Source organism: Thermobia domestica, chromosome 1, assembly GCF_964235325.1.
Source record: "Thermobia domestica chromosome 1, izTheDome1.hap1.1, whole genome shotgun sequence".
NCBI classification, from domain to species: domain Eukaryota; kingdom Metazoa; phylum Arthropoda; class Insecta; order Zygentoma; family Lepismatidae; genus Thermobia; species Thermobia domestica.
The window spans coordinates 165,074,815-165,098,157 of NC_137454.1; the positions used below are offsets into that span (position 1 = coordinate 165,074,815).

Sequence of the window (23,343 nt, forward strand, 5' to 3'; positions counted from 1 at the left end):
CGAAAGACGTATTTCCTAACTATGTATATCCAACGAGAAAGCTCCAAAATACGCGTGAAATTTTTCAAGTCTAGCGGGTACAGAATTAGTTGAATCCCCGTGAGGGTATCGTCCTACTTGCGACAGTCTTACGTGCGACAGGAACTGTAAACTCCTATGAGCGACCGATTCGATCTGTTAATTGGTTTATGAGTCACCGATTCGTTCATACTAAGATAATGGAAGAATATATGGTTCCTTCTTCTTTAACTTGTTTCAGGTTGTTGTGATTTAGAACCTAACAAAATGTATTCTGAAAAATTTCCGTTCCTAGAGGTCTCATTTCTTCGTGCCGTTTCACAATTACAAGAACCATACACCCTTAAAAAAGTGAAATCTTTGAGTTTAACGTTCCATGATTATGCCTATTAGCCTTAACAACTAAAAACTTAAACTTTAAGATACCTGTACGGAAAGCCTCAATCCCCTCCCTTACTTTACATACCTTCACAAATAAACATCTGTTAACGTTTTGGTAGCTTAGAACAGGGGGGAAGGTAATTTAAATACTTTGTTTACCTTTTAGATTGTTAGAGTGCACTGCATTGTAATTGGTGGGATTGGTTGGGAATAGCCAATCAGATGTAAGGGATCTCAAAAGATGTCTTTTATTATTGAAATGATTTTCTCATTTTATTCATAGTCTTAGGAAGTCTAAAAGGGAGATAGTTGGCGAATCTGCTACACGTTTAAGTTTACCAAAATAAAATATATTGCTTTGCTTAGTGAGTAATTAGATTTGAATTAAATTATGTACAGAAGGCAGAGCTTTTGAAAAAAGAGGATATTACGATTGGATTTTCCATAATCAATAACATAGGAATATACTTTTCATGGAAATATCCCTGTTGTCTTGTTAAATTATTTGATATGTTTTATGTCAAATCTAACTCAAAATTAAAATAAGTTTTATTTGCACTCACAGTAGAGGAAAAATATATTTGACGAACAGTATCACTGGCACGTACATATTTCACACCAAGGTTGTTCGGACGCTAATAACGCCAGAGGCAAACATATTTTACGAGTGGGAATCATATATCATCTCAATGTAAATGAATCGGTTACTCATAAAACAGATACTAATAGGACTAATTCTCCCTGTCACTAATAGGACTAATTCTCCCATGAATGTTTCCTGCCTTAAACCTACCCTGCATGACTTGACAATTGGTTGTTCTCTACTTACTGGTATTTTATAATTATTTATTTGAATTACAAGTCTAACGCTTACACATTTGTCGATGCTTCACATGATAGCTTTCACAATAACATCTCAGAGGTAAATCAATTTAAAATGTAGTTCAAGAATGTTCCAGTCGTTCTCTAAAAGCTTGCAAAATAATAATAATGAATACAAAAGGAAAGAAAAAGTTAACATACGTCACGCATTAAGTTTCAAATCCTAAAGTGTATTAAGAAAGTATGTTATTTTTTTTACATACGAAAACACAATCTTCATCGAAAATCTACTGCAAAGCTATGTCATCTTTGAAGCAAATATGAGTATTTTTTTCTTCCACGACTAGTACGTCTTTCCTCCTACGTCCACCTTCATCATGTAGAGCACGCAAAGCATTACAGAACTGAAGGGCTTCATCCTCCCGCCTACCTCCTGCCTTCTTAACATTTTAGCTTCAAATGCGTCTACATCATATCCATTACTACTGCACAAGTTTGATCATTTACGCCAGTCTTAAGAGAAATCCGGTTAGGAAGAAATATAAAATGAAAACGGCAGCATGTCCCTCAGTTCTGTCATATTTTTCAGTGTTATTAATGTTACTAATAAAACTTATAATAATAAAAATTACGTGATATCATGCATAGGTGTGTAACAAATCAAGTGAAGTCAGCAAAGAGGTGGGGTAGTTTGCCCCTCTTGGAAATTGGTTTGTAAGAGGCTTCATAAGTGCAGACAAATCTTAAGCTTAGGTTTAAAAGGAGGGTTAACTTCAAAGACACGTCATGCATAAGCTATTTCTAATATCCCCTAATATCCCATTACCGTACCTTAATTATGCCCACACACACAGGGCAAATGAAGATAAAAAGACATTTCATTGGCTGCATAGTTTCACTGGTGGCTTTATGTACTGTACAAGAAATATACAAAGGATACAGGGGAAAAGAGTTTGCGAGAAATGTTCTGGTTTGATTTCATGGTCAATATCGTATATATTCCGATTCTTTCGTTTCCTCCAACTAGCTTCATTCCATTAAATCTTCCATTATCTTCCATTACGCTACAGGACAAAACCGCCACACGTTCAACTAAATACAGAGTGGCACAAAAGTAGGTATACAGTACCGTACTGATTAGCTCATTGCTTTTTATATAATTTCTTATTGTTATCCATCAGGTAGACAAAGTCTCTCTATTATTTGTTCTTAATATGTTTTTACTTACATCTTAAGCTCGGAAGAGCCGAAGCAAATAAACCCATAAATTAGAATGTTATACTTGATCAATGCAGGGGTGTATACCTACTTTTGGGCCACCCTGTATTTCGATCATTAAATAAGTACCAACTTGCAAGCCATAATGAATAAGCCAAGTTATAATTAAGAAAACTACTCGAATTAAAACTCAGTGGAATGCTTATAATAAAAATATACACAGAACTAACTATATTTAAAACAAAATGCATCAAAGTAATATAATTTTGACAGTTATTAACAAAAAGGACACAATAACTTAAATTCTAATTATGCAGCATTTTTCTTATATAACACATAATTAAAACTTTCGCTTCTTATTAAAATAATAATATTTGTTTGGGAATTAAATACTGAGCAAGCACTGAGATATTGAAGTACCAAAGATAAACAAAACCGCAAATACTCTGCCACGTATTACCACTCTCCATCAGTCAACCAGATATAGCTACTGTACGTACCTGTATAATGTAACATACTACCCCTAAACAATGGCCTACAATCACAGATATATATTATAGGAAAAAGAGAGAAAATCACTCACTCCATAGTTTTTGAAGGAACTCTGGGTATTCGTAGATACTGAAAATGTTTCCCTGCAACCGCCATATTGAAATCAAACAAACAAATAGCATACTGGTATTCCGAATGAAAAGAAACCTTCATTATTATCCTAAAGTTCGTGCCAGTAAAAAATGAAATGAAATGAAATATTTTAGTTAGTACCTTCCATGCATATGCCGACTAGCTTAAAGGAGACGGTGATGATGGAACGAAGAAAGTGGAAGGAAACAGGAGAACTCCAGGTAAAACCCACGCACACGGTGTCTGTCCATCACATAGTTTGCTTGGCGAGAACTGGAATCGGACCAGGGACCCCATACACTACAAATGAACGCTCTACCAGTGAGCCACCGCAACCCCCAGTTTATGTCCGATAATTCCAAAGAAGTATTTACTAGCAGTGAACTTCACTTTTTCCTTCGGAACAAAATTTTCAATTGTAAAACGTAAGATAAAAGAAAGTCTAAAATTTTATCGCTTGAAAGTAACAGTTATCTAAAGCAATGGTTCTCAACCGCTGTGTTGCAACACACTAAGTGTATCGCGCAATCTCATAAGGTGTGTCGTCAAATTTTAGTAATTTAATGAAGAGATCAGTTAGAATCAATTTTGAGATTGACTGTACCAGTCAACGCCTCCAACGGCAGCAACAATGACCAGTATTGCGCAGAGCCACTATTTTATAGAAACTTTTAATCTTACACTATTATAAGTGGTGTACGTAAGTGGGGTTTCGGATTTTAACCCCCCTTGAGGAAGATATTACAAGATTATGTTAAGATATATTTTCTATATGATAGCTATATATAGAAAAATCAAGCATGTCCTGAAAGGATACGAGATTGAGTGCTTGGGACTCCCTTTGATGAAACTCTGCGTACACCAGACTATTATAATTTATATATGATTTTAATTAAAAATTCAAACAAGTGTGTCGCGCTGTCGTAGATGTACAGTAAAGTGTGTCATCAGTTAAAAAAGATTCAGAACCACTGATCTAAAGAGTTAATTTTTGTATATAACATTAGTACATTAAGAAAGTTTTCTCCTCTTAGTTTCAAGCGAAAAGGCTTAATTTTTGCAGGTGTGACTTATCTCACGAGCCCCCTCCATCAAAACTTCGGTAGTAGTCTCTTTAAGACGACATAACGAAATTACCTTTAAACTTCCGAACTCTCTATATCATATTACGTAGACGAACACATCACGGAGACCAATCTTGGCTTCAAAACGTCTACGTTCTACGTTCATTCGAAAAGATTATGGAACACGAGAACACTTGACATTTTGGGCGAAGAATATAATACGTAGACTTAAAGTAACGATATGCATCATTATTACATTTACGGCCAGTTTCACCAATCTCCGTTAAATATCTATACAACACTGGTATTTGACGTCAGTTAAGTAATTCAAGAAAAAATTGTTTCACCATAACAAAAGAACTGTTATTTTAATGCACGTTAGTAAACTATGGAAATTACATTGCTGCAAATTTTCTCACAGAACAGACGATCTGTATCTTCATTGGCTAATTCAACGGAAGTTAACTTCTTAAGTTGTTCTTCTCTTCTTCCTCCTCTCATTCTCCTCTTCTTGTTATTATTATTAATTTGGCCATTTGTTAACATTCTGACCACAGACAGAAGCCCGGTAACTTTAGCATAGAGCTTAACACAGCGACACTCCTAACCATGAATAGTGAAACAGAAATTATTCGTACAATTCCCTTAAAACACTTCAACAAACGTTAAATAGCATAATGGTTGTTGGTGAAACTGGGTATTAGGCCTAGACTACGTGGACGCTAAAAACGCGCCGTTAACGCGGGCCAATTAGGGCAATTGCTATATCATTAGGTGGTCTATACGAACGTTTTCAGCGCAGAGCAAGAATGCGTTAAGGAGCGTTGAGGATATTCAGCGCGTCTGGTAATAACGCGGCGTTGGTAGTGTCTATACCTTGAAAGCTATAAGTAGCGTTTTCCTTTAAAAAGTTTAGTATAGTACTACAAAAGTAATGGTTTAAATGAAAAAATATAAAGTGAAAAGGAGCCTATTTTAAGCTATTGAAAACAGGCTTTGACATAGCGCGCATACGATGCATATTCAGCATCTGCTCTGTAGTCCGAAAAGAAATTACGCCCACTTCTCCGCGTTGCTAACGCTGCATTAACAGCATCCGTATGGTCCAGGCTTTAAGTGCTTAGGACGGTCCTCTTAATTTTGACTAGTGGTAACCCGGATAAAAGCAACAGAAAACATACTGAAATACAGTCTAATTGAAATGTATACATAACTACTTAATCGTAGCGCGTTAACCTCTGCAGCGCACATTTATAGGTTAGATCGCTGGTCGCACTTGGTGTACGTGATGAATTTTATCTTTTGGAATATTTTTCTGAATTTTCTTTCTGAGCTGTGAGTTTGAGCCTCTGAATGTATCAACTTCAGAGCAGAATATGGACTAATAAATAATAAAGTCTTAAGATATCTTCGTTTTGTCCAATTACTTCATCCTCAACGATTCAAGATGGCTACCTCTTACGTATACTCAAGCTCATTTTCACCAAATCCATGATAGGAACGAATACTACACAATAACGCATCATGCCTGCTAAAAATGGAACGTGCAACTGGAAAATAATGATAGAATTAAGATATAATTCAATAGCTGTGATAGCAGATCTGCATCAAGAAAAGTTAGAATGCAAAAATTATTTATTTATTTATTTATTTATTTTTTCAAGTTTTCATCATTACTTTCTTACAATTTGCTTAACTACCAATCCTGCTCTTTGGTTACATACAAATAGTTTGGAACTTTGTTGATAGCAGACTGCATTACGTACAATATCGGATCTTCAACTCTCTTCAGAAGCGCTACGATTGGATCATACACAGTTATGAACTGCATGCCCCTATGAAATTATACTACACTAGTGGCGAAGCTAAGTTAAATCCAAGCCAGTATTCTAAAGATCATCTGTCATTGTTTGTGTTAAGTTCTATTCGTCGGAATTTTCGTTCTACAACAACAATAACATATTCTTTCAAGCTGTGACCTCTAGAAAGCTCACGTAAGTCAGTGCAGTCTGTATAAACTGTTTCAGTATCTAGACCAGGGCGCAAAATTTCCGGTCGCCATTGGAGTCTAGAAATTTAGTGCTGGCAACCAGTGTTTACTGTTTAGTAGGAATGGTTTCTGCCTAAACGCACAGGGCTGCGCAGTTTCTGTTTCGCACGAAAATAATTGTCACTGAGTAAGAGAAAACACGGAATGTGAAGTCTTTACAACGGACATGTAAAGTGAAATCATCACAACGTTGTAATTCGCCCCTCCTTTCCTCACCTTCAGTCGAAAACTTCATTACGAGGTTCCTAAATTTGCTTTCAATTGTCACATCTTCTGCAGTTTTATCTGTGAGTACTGCTTCATGTGGAAAAGGCTTCAGCAATCTCAACAGAGTTAATACTGTCTACAGGAATTCATTGAAGACTGACACACTGGTTGATTTCCTGACAATTTCCATCAATGGCTCTAAGGACTTTGATCCGAAAACTGCAATCGATAAATGGTTCTTCAGTGTAGAGAGAAAGAAAGAGAAAGCGTTACACAAACCTGAAGTCTTAAGATACGATATTTTTTAACATGTATAGAATCTAGTGTCTGATTTTGAGATTTTATGCCAGGGTGGGAGGGGGGAGAACCTCTCATAATATGTACGTGAAAGATATTGGCAACCATCATTTCTGGATTGGCGAGTGCGTTTGACTTTGAAATTTTGCGCCCTGATCTAGTCTGTTCAAGTGCCTATATTTCTAAATGAAGCAATATTAGTAGTAACATTGTGTGAGAGAGGGACAGAATAACGCATCTACTGAGTGTCCACTTTCTATAGGCTCCAATCGAGCCAATGTCTCGCATGCCTTCATTTAGTAGTACTATTATAAATAGGCCTATATGAAGAAAAAAGTCGTGGATTTTTTTATCGATTGAATAAAAGGTTTAATTTTGAAAAAAAAAAGGACAACATGACTACAGTTTCCCCTCTGGAGAAAAAAAAAGAAATAACAAGAAAGAAATGCTTACGGTATTCCATAAATCTTCCAAGTTTATTGTTAGTTTCACTGTAGCATTACATAAAACCATCAAATATACATGTTTTTATTTCTGATCAGACAGAAGCATATGGTCCACTTGAAACTTAGACGGTGAAGTTTGACTGGAAAGCCATAGTGAAGATTTTTGTTTTTTCATTCATTACAATGATAATCACGCGCTGGTTTTGTGAACAGACATTGGGAAATGGTGTCATCGTCTTACTGTCTACTTCAGTATAGTATAATAACGCTACAGGTGTTAAGCTTTCACTGTACATACATACATACATTTAGTCGTAACCATGAGGAAAGTAGTTTCCCCCAACATATCATATCTAGCACTTAAAAAAAAAAAAATGTTAACGCATTATATGGTTATATATAATATTGACATACAATAATGTTCTGACCTGTTCAGATATAATAATGGGTTAAAACAAAAACAAAACAAGAGAAAGAAAAGAAGTCGCGTAAACGCCCCTTTGTAGAAGTCATTGTCCTCTCAAGCTAATGAACTATTGCTTCTTCAAAGGTGATACGGGAATGCCGGAAATGAAGTTGCCGACACCTTTGTCACACCGTTCATCATAATTGGCTGTAGTTAGAAAAAAAAAAGTGTGTGTGTATATATGTTTATTTTTTGTCATACGTCAAAGAGTACACTTCTCTAATAACACATGCATTTTCTGATAAGAGTAACTACATATTTATCTATCCTATGACTTTCTGGTAGATCTGACTTCGTTTATACTGTTATATGAACAAATTACATTATCGCATATGACGTATAATCTATTAACTCACTGGTGTCATGATCATTTGTCATTTACCAAAGCTTTATCGGTAAAAAAAAAATCCCTTCTGGAAGATATACCTTTATTATAGCTATTGATCTGTATAATCATTTAAATGGTAGGCTGATAAGCGAAGGAAGCGCATTCGTATGTCTACAATGATTTACCCTACTAATTGCAAACCTCTCCTTTTTTTATCTGCTGATAGATACTAAGCATTCTTCTCCAATTCTCATCGTTGAAGGAAACAGTCCAAGTTTCGATACCCGATCGGGTAGTCAGCTCTCACCACTGTCTAGCGGCTAGCGCGCGTGCCTTCGGTGCACGAGGTCCTGGGTTCGATTCTGGAAAGAGCCAATTACAATGGTTCGTATTCCACTTTAAACTGTATGTTCAGACCTTACATAATCTCGGTACTGAAAACATACGCTAAACTTCAACAATCAAATATATCCATCGAGTAATCATTACCCTCTCAACGATACATTGGGAAAACTAAAATACGATTACAGGCCTCTTCCTAAATGGTGATCTTCCTTATTGGTCAGAGTAACATGTATGCCGATACATATGACATCTATGGATTTCATTTTAGGGTTACAAAACAGGTACACTCAATGCCAAACGAAGTGTTGTGATCCTAAAGAGGGATGACTAATCCCGAGATCTCTGAATTATGAAGTCTAATTCCAGGATTGGGAACTCCTATCCTTGATGGTATATTCCGGCATAATTTCGTTAATATGCTGCCGTGTAAGCTGTATGATTAGTCGATTGGGTTCGATTGTCATTAAAGGCACAATTTTGCAGTATTTAGTTGACAAACGCAAGTCAATTAGTCAGCTACTTGTACTAAGAAAGTGGCTAAATGCAGTTTAAAAAACAGAAATCCTGGAGTTGGAAGCGGATACACTGACACACACCACCGAAAGGGACATGCACTATCTGGTCATAAGTAGATTTCGTGGGGTATGATGTTCGAGGCCTTAGTTTTTTAAAAGATAATAATAATAATTTGTACAATGAATACAAGGTCTAGAGGATTAATGATTCTCATGACCCCAACGAATGGCCAATACATAACACAAATCTGAAATCCCTCTCTGATGTCGGAGAAGCAACACAGACAATAATTTAATTCACAAAGTTTCAAATGTTTACTAGTGGCTAAGCGGTTAGCGAATGCGCCTTTGGCGTCGGAGACCCGGGTTCGATTCCCGGCGGGAGCTCATGTGGTTCGGGTTCCACGTTAATCAATAGGTCCACGTGTCATATAGCCTCGCTGCTGAACGGGACGTTAAACTCACAATCAACTCAACTCAAATGTTGAATACAAGTCCTAGATATTTGACTAATCTGGAGATCTATCTTATGACAGCGTCAAGAGTTACCTACGAGGTAAGAATCTAGACTGTCTCGTCTCGAAAACTGTAATTTAAACTCAATGAGGCTGGAGATGAGGGAACACATTGCCTTTACATTTTAAGATGGTTTCTTTGCATTGAAAAAGTGATGGCCAATCACTGATAAATGTGCTACTGAATCACTAACAATTAGTCTATTGTAAATTACAATGATACGTGACACGAAGAATACTTGTTACTATATTTTTTTTTTACTGTTGATTGTTATTTTAACAATAGTAATTATTATTTTAATACTAAACCTACTATTTCTTGTGTTCTATTGTAAACTTTCATTTTAACTGTAATTTAAAATTAGATATATAAACACGTTCTAACCCACCATAAATAAAAACCATCTTCCACTAACATCATCTGCGATTTCAATAACACAATAGCTTCCTTAAAAATTAAGCCATGCAGAAGAATAGTGTCATATTGACAATCGTTGTTTGAAGTCTTTATATATGGAAATTTCTGAGTTTTCTTTCGGCATCCATGACCATATTAGCCCGTCACTATGAGGGATGAAGTCCCTCGGCGATCACACTGCCCGGGGAATTGGAGAAAGAGAACGGAATGGAGAAGGAAGGAAGCGTTCTGGGACCATTATGTCAGGCACCATCCCTGCACCTTTTTGACCGATTGTTCCCACCAAGAATCCAATCCGGGACCACTCATACCAAAGATGAGTGCGTCAGCGACTACGCTACGCGGGGGCACGTTTTTTTTTAGTTTCTTTAAATCTATTTATTTTTAATGTTGTTTTTCAGCACCGAGATTACGTAAAAAGTGGACACGAGCAAGGCACATATACACCCATGGAGAACCTTATGACCACGGGAGAGAACGCATGTTTCACTATTCGATTACTCTGAGCCCTTTTCAATCTTGTATCGATATGCCTTTTCAATAAACTTCAACCATAAGTATCACGGAAAATAAATTTCCGTTTTAGCTGTAAATTTCCGTTTTGTTAATAGGATTGTACAATGTATGAAAATAACAGTTTGAAAAGGAAGCTTGGGGACTTACATTCTGCCTTATATGGAACATATTTTACTGTATAAAAGCAGGTGCATTTCTGTCATTTTAGTTTTGATTTCAGTAACACGATTGAGCTTCATTATAACCAAGATAATGCATGTTCTAAAATCTAAATGAAATTCATCAAGGCATCAATCAAATTAATTATTTATACGCTACCATATAAAATAGTATACACAGCCAAAATGCACTCCAAAGAAATCTTAAATTAATATGAATATTCTAACACATTTTCAAATCTTATATTCATCATGTAATTAATTTGTCAATTTTAACGAATATGACGGAGTCGTGAATATGTTATTCGAGTTTATATAATATGTTCTCGGTGCGAAGAAATGCCTATGTCATTATTTGGCATGTTTGATTTTAAAAATAAAAATGTCTAATGAACTAGAATCTTAAATCGATTTTTTTTTTTTTTTTTTTTGCCTTTAACGATCAAGACATGTTTTATCAAGGACAAAGTCTACTGAGATATGGTGCTTTCAGCGCATAAAGAAATCAAGACCACTTTTTTTTAGAGATTTTGACACTTCATTTTTAAGATCTCTATCTGAATCTCTTTTCAGAGCTTAAACAATTCATGTTCAGATATTGTCAATAACTCTTATAATGTAAAATACAAGTGTTAACGTTTCCATGCATTTAAGCGTACCCTACAACAGTGGCGGATCTAGCACGGAGCCGGGGGGCCCAGGCCCTTCATTTTTCTGAGTGACAAAAATAATTTAAGTTATTAATGAAATATTTTTGAAAGTTTATAATAAACTCATGATATGCCTATCATAGTCTAGGTTCTGGCTGCCTCCCCCCATAGTTTTTACCTTCTAGATCCGCCATTGCCCAACATACTTTATGTCTCTTTTTCTCAGAGCTTTGGCAATTAGACCTGATTCCGTTGTGCTCTGAACGTATTTCTCTTTCTTTTCCCCTTCTTTTTGAATCCTACAAAAAGCGATTCTGAATTTCTCCAAGAAAGCTAGGATCGACGATAGAAAATTGTATTTGTAAAACTAACAAAGTATCACATGTTGGGTATCAGTGAGGAATACTTTGTTACGAATTATTTTATTGAGTTGCTTAGATGACTTATTTTCTGTTTAGAGAGCAAGAACACAAATAAAAGGAAATTTGTCACCGTCCCGCATACAGTTCGTCTTCTTGGCTGGAGGATGGGGCACAACGAAGAGATAATTGATTAAGAAATAGTTGATACAATAGCGAAAAAGTGGACATTAGTGCTGTTGAAATCGGTTTTTGAAAAAACCGAAAACCGGTTTTTGAAAAAAGTGAAATTTCATAAAACCGAAATGTCGGTTTTGAAAACCGCTTTTGCGGTTTCGGTTTTGAAAACCGCATTTGCGGTTTCGGTTTTGAAAACCGCATTTGCGGTTTCGGTTTTGAAAACCGCATTTGCGGTTTCGGTTTTGAAAACCGCTTTTGCGGTTTCGGTTTCGAAAACCGCATTTGCGGTTTCGGTTTTGAAAACCGCATTTGCGGTTTCGGTTTTGAAAACCGCATTTGCGGTTTCGGTTTTGAAAACCGCATTTGCGGTTTCGGTTTTGAAAACCGCATTTGCGGTTTCGGTTTTGAAAACCGCTTTTGCGGTTTCGGTTTTGAAAACCGCTTTTGCGGTTTCGGTTTTGAAAACCGCTTTTGCGGTTTGGGTTTTGAAAACCGCAAATGTCAAAAATTCTACAGCGCTAATATCAAGTAACGACGAGAAAACAGCAAAGAATCTTTCCCCACACCGGCTCTCAGTTGCCAGATGGAGGGAAATTTCCCTCGGCGGCTTAGGGAAAAATGATCAAAATTTGCAGAAGGAAAAGAAGGTATTTTTTCTTAAAATATCCTAAAGTGTAGGGAAATTCTATACTTTTACAATTGGCAGAATAAAAAAAAAATAATAAGTTGCAATTTCTCAAAGAGGCACGGCTATCGTTATTGGGAAGGAAAAAGATACAGAATAAAATATGATCGGTGTTTCCGTCTAGTATAAACTATTGCAGGTGTCTGGGACTTGCGATAAGAAGCCAGTCGACACATGCAAAACCACAACATTCACATTTATCGGAGTGGCAATAAATCAACAATAAAATTGTGTATTGCGATAGAGATTTTCTTTCTTTCTTTTCTCTTTCTTTATATTAAGAAAGGGAGGTGGTGCCTTTTTGTTAACAAAAGAAAGAGTGGCAGTACTATTTTTAAAAATATGGGGAAAGAGCAATAATAATATAAAAGATGTCAGTCTAAGTGGATGATATTTCAAATTGAATTTCATGAGTTGCATGTGTAGTGATCTTAAATAGGGATATACCTTATTTCTATTGAGTGTTGGCTTATTACCCTATTTTAGCGGGTACCACCCGATTTTCAGGTTATATATTCGTCCCCCGCTTAAACATATCTTAATCACGAAAAACCACCCGCTTTTTGGGATTGGAGAAAAATCTAAGAGGACTTAGTTGATAAAGTGTTGGTATGGTATATTCAACGTAAACCGCTACACCTTTGACAATCTCAATCGCGATTTAAATTTGGACTCGCGCTCAGGCTCAAGCTCTGGGCTATCTGAGCAGTGCGCGTGTGCAGAATCATTTGCTAATAAGAGATCTGCTGTAATGCACAATGGTTTTCTTTGTATAGTTCATGTGTTATCTATGTAAGGTATTGGAGGTTCTATACGAATGAGTATTCGTTTGTAGATGTTGTAACAAACATACTTGAATTATTCATACCTTCACAAGCTACAAGAATGCCGAACGACAATTTCAAGTGTAACTTTAAAGACTCTTATAGAAGCGAATTTACGTTTCTTAGCCAGGGCAGAACTCAGTTTGAAGCAAAATGTACACTCTGGAAAACTGTTTCGTTTGAAAAGTAGGATGCAGGGAAGCAAATTGGACCTCCCCTGATTTTTATATATTTTGTAAACTAGATCACGAGGAACACGAATCTGAAGGCGTTTTGACATTCCGACCTCCGGAACTCGAGATATTAAAACTTAAAGTTTAATATAGACGTTATATGAAAAAAACACAATATTCTCTATACGAAACATATTATGTCCTGAGAGATATTTAAAGGTAACCAAGAAAGTTCTGTCGCTTTTTGTGGAATTCTGTGTAAAATTGACCTTCATACCGTGAGTTTAATGCGAATGGAGATAAGGCGAAGGTCAGTTGTTGGTGTGGGTATATCCGACATTCTACATGGTTGTGGAAGTTCAGTTACAACGTAAACGTATGTAAGGACGGAGTGAATATGGAACCTCCACAGAGCGTCATAGGGGTGTGTATGCTGTACGAGTTCCAACTTGGATCAAACGCCACTGTAGCGGGGCGGAAGATACCTCAGGGCTTTGGTGAGGGTGTCGTGATTACGCAGACAGTGCAAGGGTGGTTTAGCAAGTTTAAGGACGGCGACGGAACACTCACGAAAGACGCACCACACGTACCGGAAGACCAACACATGTACAAAATGAGGATCTTCAGGTAGCAATTGAGCCGAACAGACATGTGAGGAACTGGTGCTAACATTCAATGTTAGTCGAGAAACCATTCGCCAGCACCTCCATCAATTTGGGAAGCACTACAAGTTGGGTCTATGTGCCCCAGATGATTTGTTTCCGGTTCCAGAAAGTCCTCCTGTGTGTTTGGTGGACTGCTCACGACATCGTGCATCGGGAACTGCTACCGGGCGGTCAGAGAAGAACATCAATGCAACTGTCTACTGTCAGCAGTTGAGCCGTGTTCAAGAAAAACTCAAAACCCTGGAGCCAACACTTCTCAATCGCTAAGGGGTTCCCCCATTACGGGACAACGCTATGCCCCACATAGCTAGAATGAGCCGGAACACCATCCTACACCTTGAATGGGAAACACTATTGCATCCGCCATACTGTCCGGACATTATACCGTCCGGTTATCACCTGTTCCTTGGACACTCACTTTAGAGGACTCCAGTTCAACTCTGTAGTAGAGGTGCTAAATGCACTTGATACCTTCTTCGCTTCACGGCAAACCAAGTTCTACCGCGAAGGAATCCATGCCCATCCCGAACGTTGGCAGAAGGTCATTGATACTGATGGGTACTATTTTTGATCTTCCAGGTACGTCTTTGGTGACATATCTATGCTCTAAGTGATAGGTCAAAAAGCGACAGAACTTTCTTCGTTACTTTTATACATATTACATAAAACTACTGTATAAATTCTAGTATCTCGAGATCGGGAAATCGGAATGTCAAAATTTGTTCAGATAATTGCTAATTTTGGTCCAGTTTACAAAATATATAAAAATCAAATAGTGTCCTTTTTGCTTCCTGGTTACTTTATGTTCGAATATCTCGAGTTCCGAAATTCGGAATGTCAAAATTCCTTCAGATACGTGTTCCTTGTGGTCTACTTTACAAAATATATAAAAATCAGGTGGGGTCCAGTTTGCTTCAATGGTCAATTTATGTTCGAATATCTCGAGTTCCGACATTCGAAATGTCAAAATTCTTTCAGATTCGTGTTCCTGGTGGTCTAATTTACAACATATATGAAAATCAGGTGGGGTCCACCGGGTTTGCTTCCCTGCAGCCGAAAGGTACATTGAAAGTGTCGTCAAAGAAATAACTAAAAAAAAAAAAAAAAAGCTAAGGATCGAACGTCATTATTTGTCACCCTAATTTAGCTGTGACTTGTACAATAATCGAATTATCCCTTTCGCACTGTGCTGCACATATTACCATAATAGTCTTGGAGCAAATAAAAAAAGTTAAAACACACATATAAATCAATACATTTGTCTCGATCGATAGATGCTTTCACAATTGTTAAAAGGTGTAATTAAAAACAGCAAACATTGTTTCTGCTTTGAAAAGGACAATCCCTTATAAAACCGCAAACACGGTTTCGGGCAGCTTTCGCTTTCGAAAAGAGCTTTTTCGGTTTCAGTTTTGAAAACCGCATCTGCGGTTTCGGTTTTGAAAACCGCATCTGCGGTTTCGGTTTTGAAAACCGCTTTTGCGGTTTCGGCTTTGAAAACCGCTTTTGCGGTTTCGGTTTTGAAAACCGCTTTTGCGGTTTCGGTTTTGAAAACCGCTTTTGCGGTTTCGGTTTTGAAAACCGCATCTGCGGTTTCGGTTTTGAAAACCGCTTTTGCGGTTTCGGTTTTGAAAACCGCATTTGCGGTTTTCGGTTTTCAGAAAATTGGTTTTCTCAAAAACCGAAAACCGCAAATGTCACAAAAATTCAACAGCACTAGTGGACATAGAAGAAGGATGAAGAAAAGAAGTAATACATATAATAACTGTACTGCAGATCCTAGTAACCGGGTGACCAGGAGGGGCTGAGCCCTCCTGAAACTATCAGTTGTTTATTAGTATGTATGTACGAATGTAAGGTGAACTCAAGTCAACCCTCGCAAAAAGGTTTTCAGCCTCCTGTTTCACAGTTCGGAACATGATTTAATCAAGGACGTGTCCAGAGGATGGGCGGGCAATATTACAGGCCAGTAACATCGAACATGTTTAAAAGTAAATATTGCTTTGTTGGGGAAAAGAAGGGCGTACATAGTACGTGAATTTAGGCAGAATAGATCAGGAATCATAGAATTCTGTGTGAAACGGGAAAACCGGAATTATTTTTCTGCAATGGAATTTCCACGCGACATAATATAAATGCTAGGATACGTCTATTGTTAGAAAATGACAGTGGATCTTTTGTTAATCTGGTTTGGGTGTAACACAAAGATACAGAAATATAAAACACGCAACGCTGTAAAATAAGGTTATATATAAATGTGACTCTTTTGTTAAGAGTGCTTCAACTCTTTCAGATTGTTACACAAATTGAGGATAGGGCATAGGTGGCTCAGTGGTAGAGCGTCCATCTCAGTGGTACATGGGGTCCTCGGTTCGATCCCAGCTCGCGCCAAGTGAACTTTGTGGTGGACAAACCACACCATGTGCGTGGGTTTTCTCGGGGTTCTCCTGTTCCCTCCCACTTTCTTCATTCCACAGTTTCATTCATTTCTCATCTTCGCCGTCTCCTTTAGCCTAGCAGGCATAACCGTGGATGTAAAACTTAAAGATTCCATTTCATTTTCATTTTACAAATTGAGGATTTCAGAACCATATTTAGGTTCTGCCTATATTGCCTTTTTGCGTAAAGAATCATGAAATTTTATACTTATAGGCCTAACTTAGGTTTTAGATAATCTTCCTCTAGTAATACTTTTTGCCCTACAAGCTGCTTACCACGAATCAAGCAACAACTAAAAGACGGGAGACTGTAACTCTGTGGCTTGCATGATCTCATTGTTTGATTTTACCGTAAACTTCAGATATGGTTTTTCATTTTTAATTTCAATTTGCTTAACCTTTGAATTATCATGTCTGATCCACGTTAATTCTAGCCTAACATTTATAACTAGCCGTAAAATCATAAACGGTAATAACCATATAACAGCACATAGCCCGTCTGCAAATTCCGAAGTAATCATCAATTTGAAGTTTGAATAACTAGATTTATGACGATTGCCAGCCGTGTTAAAGCTTTCAAGTTAAGCATACACTAATGTTGCCTTTAATCAGGGGTGCCCATAAAGGAGGTCGGGCTATGATGTAAAAGTGCGGTATTATAATTTTACGGGGGCAAGAGGAAGAAAATTAGTTCAATGTATTGAGAAACGTTTTTTTGCAAAAGCAAGAATAGAATGTGTTAATCAGTCATATTCAGGGTTCAGGAAGGACCGTCGCGTAGGTTGTACGCGCCCGGGGCGAAAATTCCGTGCCCCCCCCCCCCGTGTGTTATGAGGAAGAACCAGAGTTTATTCTGTACTATATTTCAATAGGAATGTAAGATCACAATGTAAGATGAAAGAAATTAGTATTATGTCAATTTTTAAAAGAAAATGGCGTTTGCAGTTAAAACATAACAGTTAATGAAACCTTGATTTTTAATTATTGAAATCGAGCGCTATTGTTGTTTATCTTGAGCTTGATACACATCAACATAGTAATAGCATAGAATATACAAATAATGATACATATATTAAAACCCAATGAGTAAGTGATAACAAAAACTGTAATTTTCTGACTTTAGCTAAGAAAATAATAATAATAATAATAATAAACTACTCTTTACTTATAATTAACATAAATTTTCAGTAAATTTATCATAGCGTTAGAATACTAAAATAACTTTTTCAGGAGACGTCTATAATTATTTGTATTTGCTTCAATTCAATCCTACAATTATAATTTATGCTCAAAATCAAAACTTATGTTTGTACGGTTTGTTAATGTTTGTTCTGCAAGGCGATGTTAACAATTTCCAAAACATGTAGTGTAAAGATCATATAATGATAACATAAAATACTAACTAACTAACTCTATGGCCTATGGAACCCGGAGGTTCAGTGTCGCGTTCACAAAAGCTCTCCACTGACTTCTATCCTTAGCTAATTGGATCCAGTTTCTACTTTGTATTCCTATTACATAAAATACTAATAAATTAAAATAGAAGTGAGCAAAATTAACTGCATAATAACAAATACATACTTTATTCAAACTCTAAATGGCATTTTCCTGACTTTTCTGCGAGCAAATGTGGACAATATCTCCTTGAAATCTTACTTTTAGGCTTCATCATTTTCAATAGCTACTATGGACAATTAATTCTTTCCTGGACCATTGTTAAGCATAAATACGTCTTTACCAGCTTTAACTTACAGTTACTGGGACAGGCATTCTTACATAAATATATATATATATATAAATAGAAAACTATTTTTTTTAAAAATAGATGTTTGTTGGACACGACAATGATTTGTGCTGTTGAAATTGTAATAGTTGACAGGGACACAGCCAGGATTTCGATTCGGGGAAACCGGGAAAGGGTGTCTAGGAATACCACCCTCACCCCAAGTACATGAGGTCCGGCAAGTACCCTTCGAAACTTTTTTTTAAAACTTAAGCCTTAAAATTGCATTGTAATGCCTTTTAAAACTGTTTTCAGTTTAAACCAATACTGCCGTCCTAAGCGAAAAGACCTTAACTCCACATTTATCGAAAATCGAGATATTGGTATGAGAATGTTCGTAGTACAATTTTGCATCTATCTATCTAAACTGTCATACGGATAAGAAGTAAGTAGTAGCATATCTCGGTCAGTTTTCCCAGATAAAATGTCTTCTCAAAGAGGGCGGGAGAAAGTTCCAGTTGAAGACGATGTTTTACATTACCGGTAATTTTACTTAGCCGTGGCCTGATCATTATTAAAATATCTGAATTAACAATATATATATTTTTTTAATTCATTGCCTACATAATCTAAATTTCTAAATTTTGTTGATTTGTCGTCCCGGCGCCCCCTTCGGTGGCCTCACCCACGTGACGGACCTGGGTTCAGGAGATACTAAAAATCAGAATCATGAAGTATTGTTTTAAAATTAGTAATGTTTTATTTGTGAGGGGATACATGACATGTGAATTCAGGAGCATCATTTGTCTACCTGAATTTGAAATGTAGTTATGAATACGATAAAACTTACCAACGAAAAACGTAAACAACTACTTACATAGAGGGGCCGCGGTGTTTTAGTGGTAGAGCGTTCACCTTTTGGTATTTGGAATCCTTGGTTCGATCCCAGCTCGCGCCAAGTGAGCTTTATGGTGAACAAATACCTTGTGCATGGGTTTTCTCGGGGTTCTCCCGTTTCCTTCCAGTTTCCTCATTCCACTATTTCCTTCATTTCTCATCATCACCGTCTCCTTCAGCCTAGCCGGCCGTGGGACGTAAAACTTAAAGATTTCATTTTATTTTTTACTTATATATCGAGTCCCAGGCCCGCAACTAGAGGGGGGCCAGGCCCCCCTAAACTTTCCATGGCCCCTCCAGACCTCAATACAAAATGCTATTATTACTACAAAAATAACAAATAAGATACTTGTAAGATAATTTTCAATGGCTTGCCCCCCCATCTTATTCATGACCCCCCAAACCTCTGTGGCTGGTTGCGGGCCTGTCGAGTCCCTGCAGCAAAATTTAAAATGACGTTGCTGGGTGATTTTAGGAGAGGTGTATATCATGGACCAAGAGTACTGACAGGTTTAACTCAGATGGAACCGTGTCCCCTCCACTTAAAATTAGGTCTACAATAGTACATATAAAAACACATATACTACTAATATTTTAGTAGCAACATATAGGCCTACTTATGAGATGTAATTTATTTGGCATTGATTGCTTCTTCTGTTTGTCTCTCTCGTATGTTCCATATCAGGGGTACAACCCTCGAACTTATCATTGTGTCCTCCAAATGTACCTTTCTCTTTACCATTCTCCAGTTTGAATGACTATTCTAAACAAAAGTATGTCCTGCCGTCCCAAATATTCTCATGGGGGAAATCTGCGCCCTAAAACTCTCCTGTCGGCACCAAAACTCCATGTGTACGCCATTTATTTAGATTTAATTTATTAAGGTCAGTTACTGGATTAAATCTACATGGTTTAAGCTATTCTCTCGCGTCAAGATAACATTTGGTTTAGCCCATCTTTCCCTATCAAGGACATAATTTAACACCTGTAGTTTATATATGTATATAAATCACTTTCATAATATGATCTTAGGAAATAGAAACGAAGAGCCGATAGAATCACTAGTAGGTTATGCGTATAAGAAAGAAAAAACAAGACTAACATATTCCTTGGACACTCTATACAAAACGTGTTTCTACTGGAAGAAAAAATAATGAGGAATGACAATCCCTTGTTTAAATGCTTCAGATCATTGCATAACAATGATGCTGTAAACAAATAAAATAAAGAAGAAAAAACGCCACACCAACTTTTGGTTGGTACTATATGTCAGTCAACGCTTTGTACTTCTTTGGTTACAAAATGCCTTTGTTTGTAAACAAATATCAGTCACGATTTTTTTGTTTACCAAAGTGACACACTTCCGTGGTATTCAACTTACCTGTTCTGTGAAAGTGTTCAAGCACAATGCATTGATTGTGATTAGCAAATGCCTCCAAAGTTGACGGATTCGCTTAGCACTTGAAGCACCACCATAAACATAGCCTAGCAAAGAAGCAAGAAGGCACCGAAAAGATGCTTGCACAGGAGAGCAGAATTGTTACAACTACTTCACTAAACGCAATCACTAACACTTTTCTACTGCGTCGGCTGTCACTGGTTACAGAACAACAAACTTGCAGTGGGAGTTTCTGCGCGTACGCAGTTCATGCCAGTAGTGCCATCTATGAGGCGTAGTTAATGGTTAACATCATGAATATGCATGCTTTGCAAGATTAAAAGTAAAAATGAATGCGTGGGGAAAATATAAGTGGCAACACTATTGTTTTGAAGTAGCACTAGGTCGATGGTGGTCAGGTCTTTAAAGACTTAATATATTTTTTTTTTCAATCATTAACTTCCAAGACTCAATTGAATATAAAGGGATTTTATGCTTTAAAATGTTATATATAGAAAAGAATGTTTCTATTTTTTCTTGTTATACCCTTTGATCGGAAAGGATTGAATTCAGGTAGCTTATAGGGCCGAACTGGCCACACTGAGGGCCCTTGGCGCCGGTCCCTATAGCCCAGGCCCGTGCTGGGCCACTAACGAGGGCGGTGGACAAGTCTACCAAAAGGGCACCCATACAAGCGTGAATATATATATATATATATATATATATATATATATATATATATATATATATATATATATTGTAACTTAATTAAAATACTAAACGTCGGGAGGTGATTCCTGACACCGGAGATAGATAGATATAGATATAGATATAGATATAGATATAGATATAGATATAGATATAGATATGCATTAAATACACCAGTTGCAAAACAACAAAATCATATTTCCCGCATTAAATAAACATGTAGTGCAAAACAGTTACAATAATGCTGACACAATCAAAGGTAATCGTGAAGCTACTGACACGAGCAAGGGGGCCCGAGAAGACTTACTTAGGCTTCCGCAACCTTTTTGGAAGGAAGACTCAAGAAAACATTTGCGACAACAAAAATTCGATCAAGGTCTACAGTTCCTGCTCCTCGTAATCTTTGCGGGGTCCCCGGAGCTCGGACCGTTGGCGATCTCCAAGTAGCCACCGTGCCCAGTCCGGCACTGGTAGCCTGTGAACCAGTGGCATAGCCACGGGGATAACCCGGCTCAAGCACATCCCTTAGTGCAGTGATATTGAAAATCGATTCTACTTATACGGAGGATGTTGCATTCAGTGGCGTATTTTCGATTTTGTTTTGGGGAGAGGCTTTGCTAACTTTATTCCTGGAAATGTGAAAATTCTGCAAGATATTTCATTTACTTTCAAATAGCAAATAAAATCTCGAGAGGCTTAAGTCCGGAAGCCTCCCATAAATACGCCACTGGTTGCATTTCTGATCTCAGTATTATAACGTTATTAAAAAAAAATAGTTTGTCACAGAAATAAATATTGAAGAGTTGTTAAAAAAAAACTTACTTTCCAGAAGCTTTATAGGCCCTATTTAACCCTTCATAAGATTTCAGCAAACTAGTAATATGTTTAATCTTTTTCAGCTCTTTCTCTGTAGCATATGAGTCAAAATTTACTATCTGCAGCCTAACAGCACAATTACATAGCAGGTATATCCCTATCGTGTTCCCTCAGGGACATGGAAATGTGTCCAGTATGTGCCTTATGTACCTCTAAGAGAGAAATCACATAGACGGCAAGTGATAGTCACAGTCTATGTCCGCCCCTAGGCACATGTCTGACATGTACCTGGGGAACGTGCCTAGTATGTTCTAGGTATGTTCCCCATGCAAGGGAACCCATGTTGTGGTTTCCAAGGGGGGCAAGTATAAGCGACGTTTCAAAAATAGTTTCAAATTTTGCTGTAACTAATGTAAAAATTCTATTTGATTTTCGATATTCTGAAGTACAATTTCCTCTAGGGGGCGAGCGCCCCACTTTGCCCCCCTGATGGGCGCCCTTGTCTCCATGTCATAGCGAAACAGCCAGTTATATAAATGCTATATTTGTGGTACATAGTTGCAAATATCAATAAGGTGTAACAAGCACCTAAAACTTTAGGTAGCTGAAGTACATACTTAGCACATGAATATCATATGTGCCAAGTGTTGGGTACCTAAAAAGTAGCTGGAACATCTAAAAGGCACTTGCCTAGCACATCTTGTGCTGTTAGGACAGGTGCAAATAGAAAGCAATAAAAGAAAAAAAGTAGATGGCTTATGTTTTTAAAAATATTACTGAGTTGCTGCTTAGCTTGGCAAGGCATAACATTTCAGGTTTGTTCCCCATTTTTTTTTCACACATCTAATTTATGCAAATGCCTATCGCCAAATTAAATCTTTCTATCAGTCTAACGTCCCATGATGCCCTTTTAGGCTAGGGGAAACGACGATTAAGGCAAGTCAAGGATGGTGGAAGAATTGGTGGAATGAGTATGTGGAAGGAAACGAGAAAACCCCGGACACAATGCTGTTCACCACAAACTTACTTGACCGGAGATCGAACCAGGAACTCCACGCATCAGAGATAAGCACTCTACCACTGAGTTACCGTCCCTTCCCCCCGTCAAACTAAAAGTTTTGGTTTAGAATGGCGACAACAAAATTTCGACACACACCCCTACTCACATGCTTGTGCCTTGTGAACCAGCTCCCCCTAGATGAATTTCTTTTCTTCACCTTCTGGAGTTTGATGGTGTTATTTTTCCAAAGACTGTATTCGATACAGTAGATTTAGTCCATACAGCTATTGGACTAAGGAAGAAGCTGATCAGGTGCTTTATGTGCAGTATTGGACTGTATGGTTCAGAGAGTTTGACATAGTGGAAGTTAGAGAAGAAATATTTAGAGAGAAGAAATATTAAAACTTCAAGATCATCGTAATATTTAAAGAGCTTTGAAATGTGATGGAGTAAAATGGA

At 37.3% G+C, this 23,343-nt stretch overlaps 1 protein-coding gene across 1 annotated transcript in view; it reads right to left on the reverse strand.

The window, feature by feature from the left end:
* Positions 1-20,574, reverse strand: part of LOC145690684 (protein SERAC1) — a 192,344-nt gene extending 171,770 nt beyond the window's left edge. Inside the window, exon 1 of the mRNA XM_081765825.1 lies at positions 20,364-20,574. The gene's annotated coding sequence lies outside the window, so the exon portion shown is untranslated. The remainder of the gene's footprint in view (positions 1-20,363) is intronic.
* Between the last annotated feature and the right edge of the window lie 2,769 nt (positions 20,575-23,343).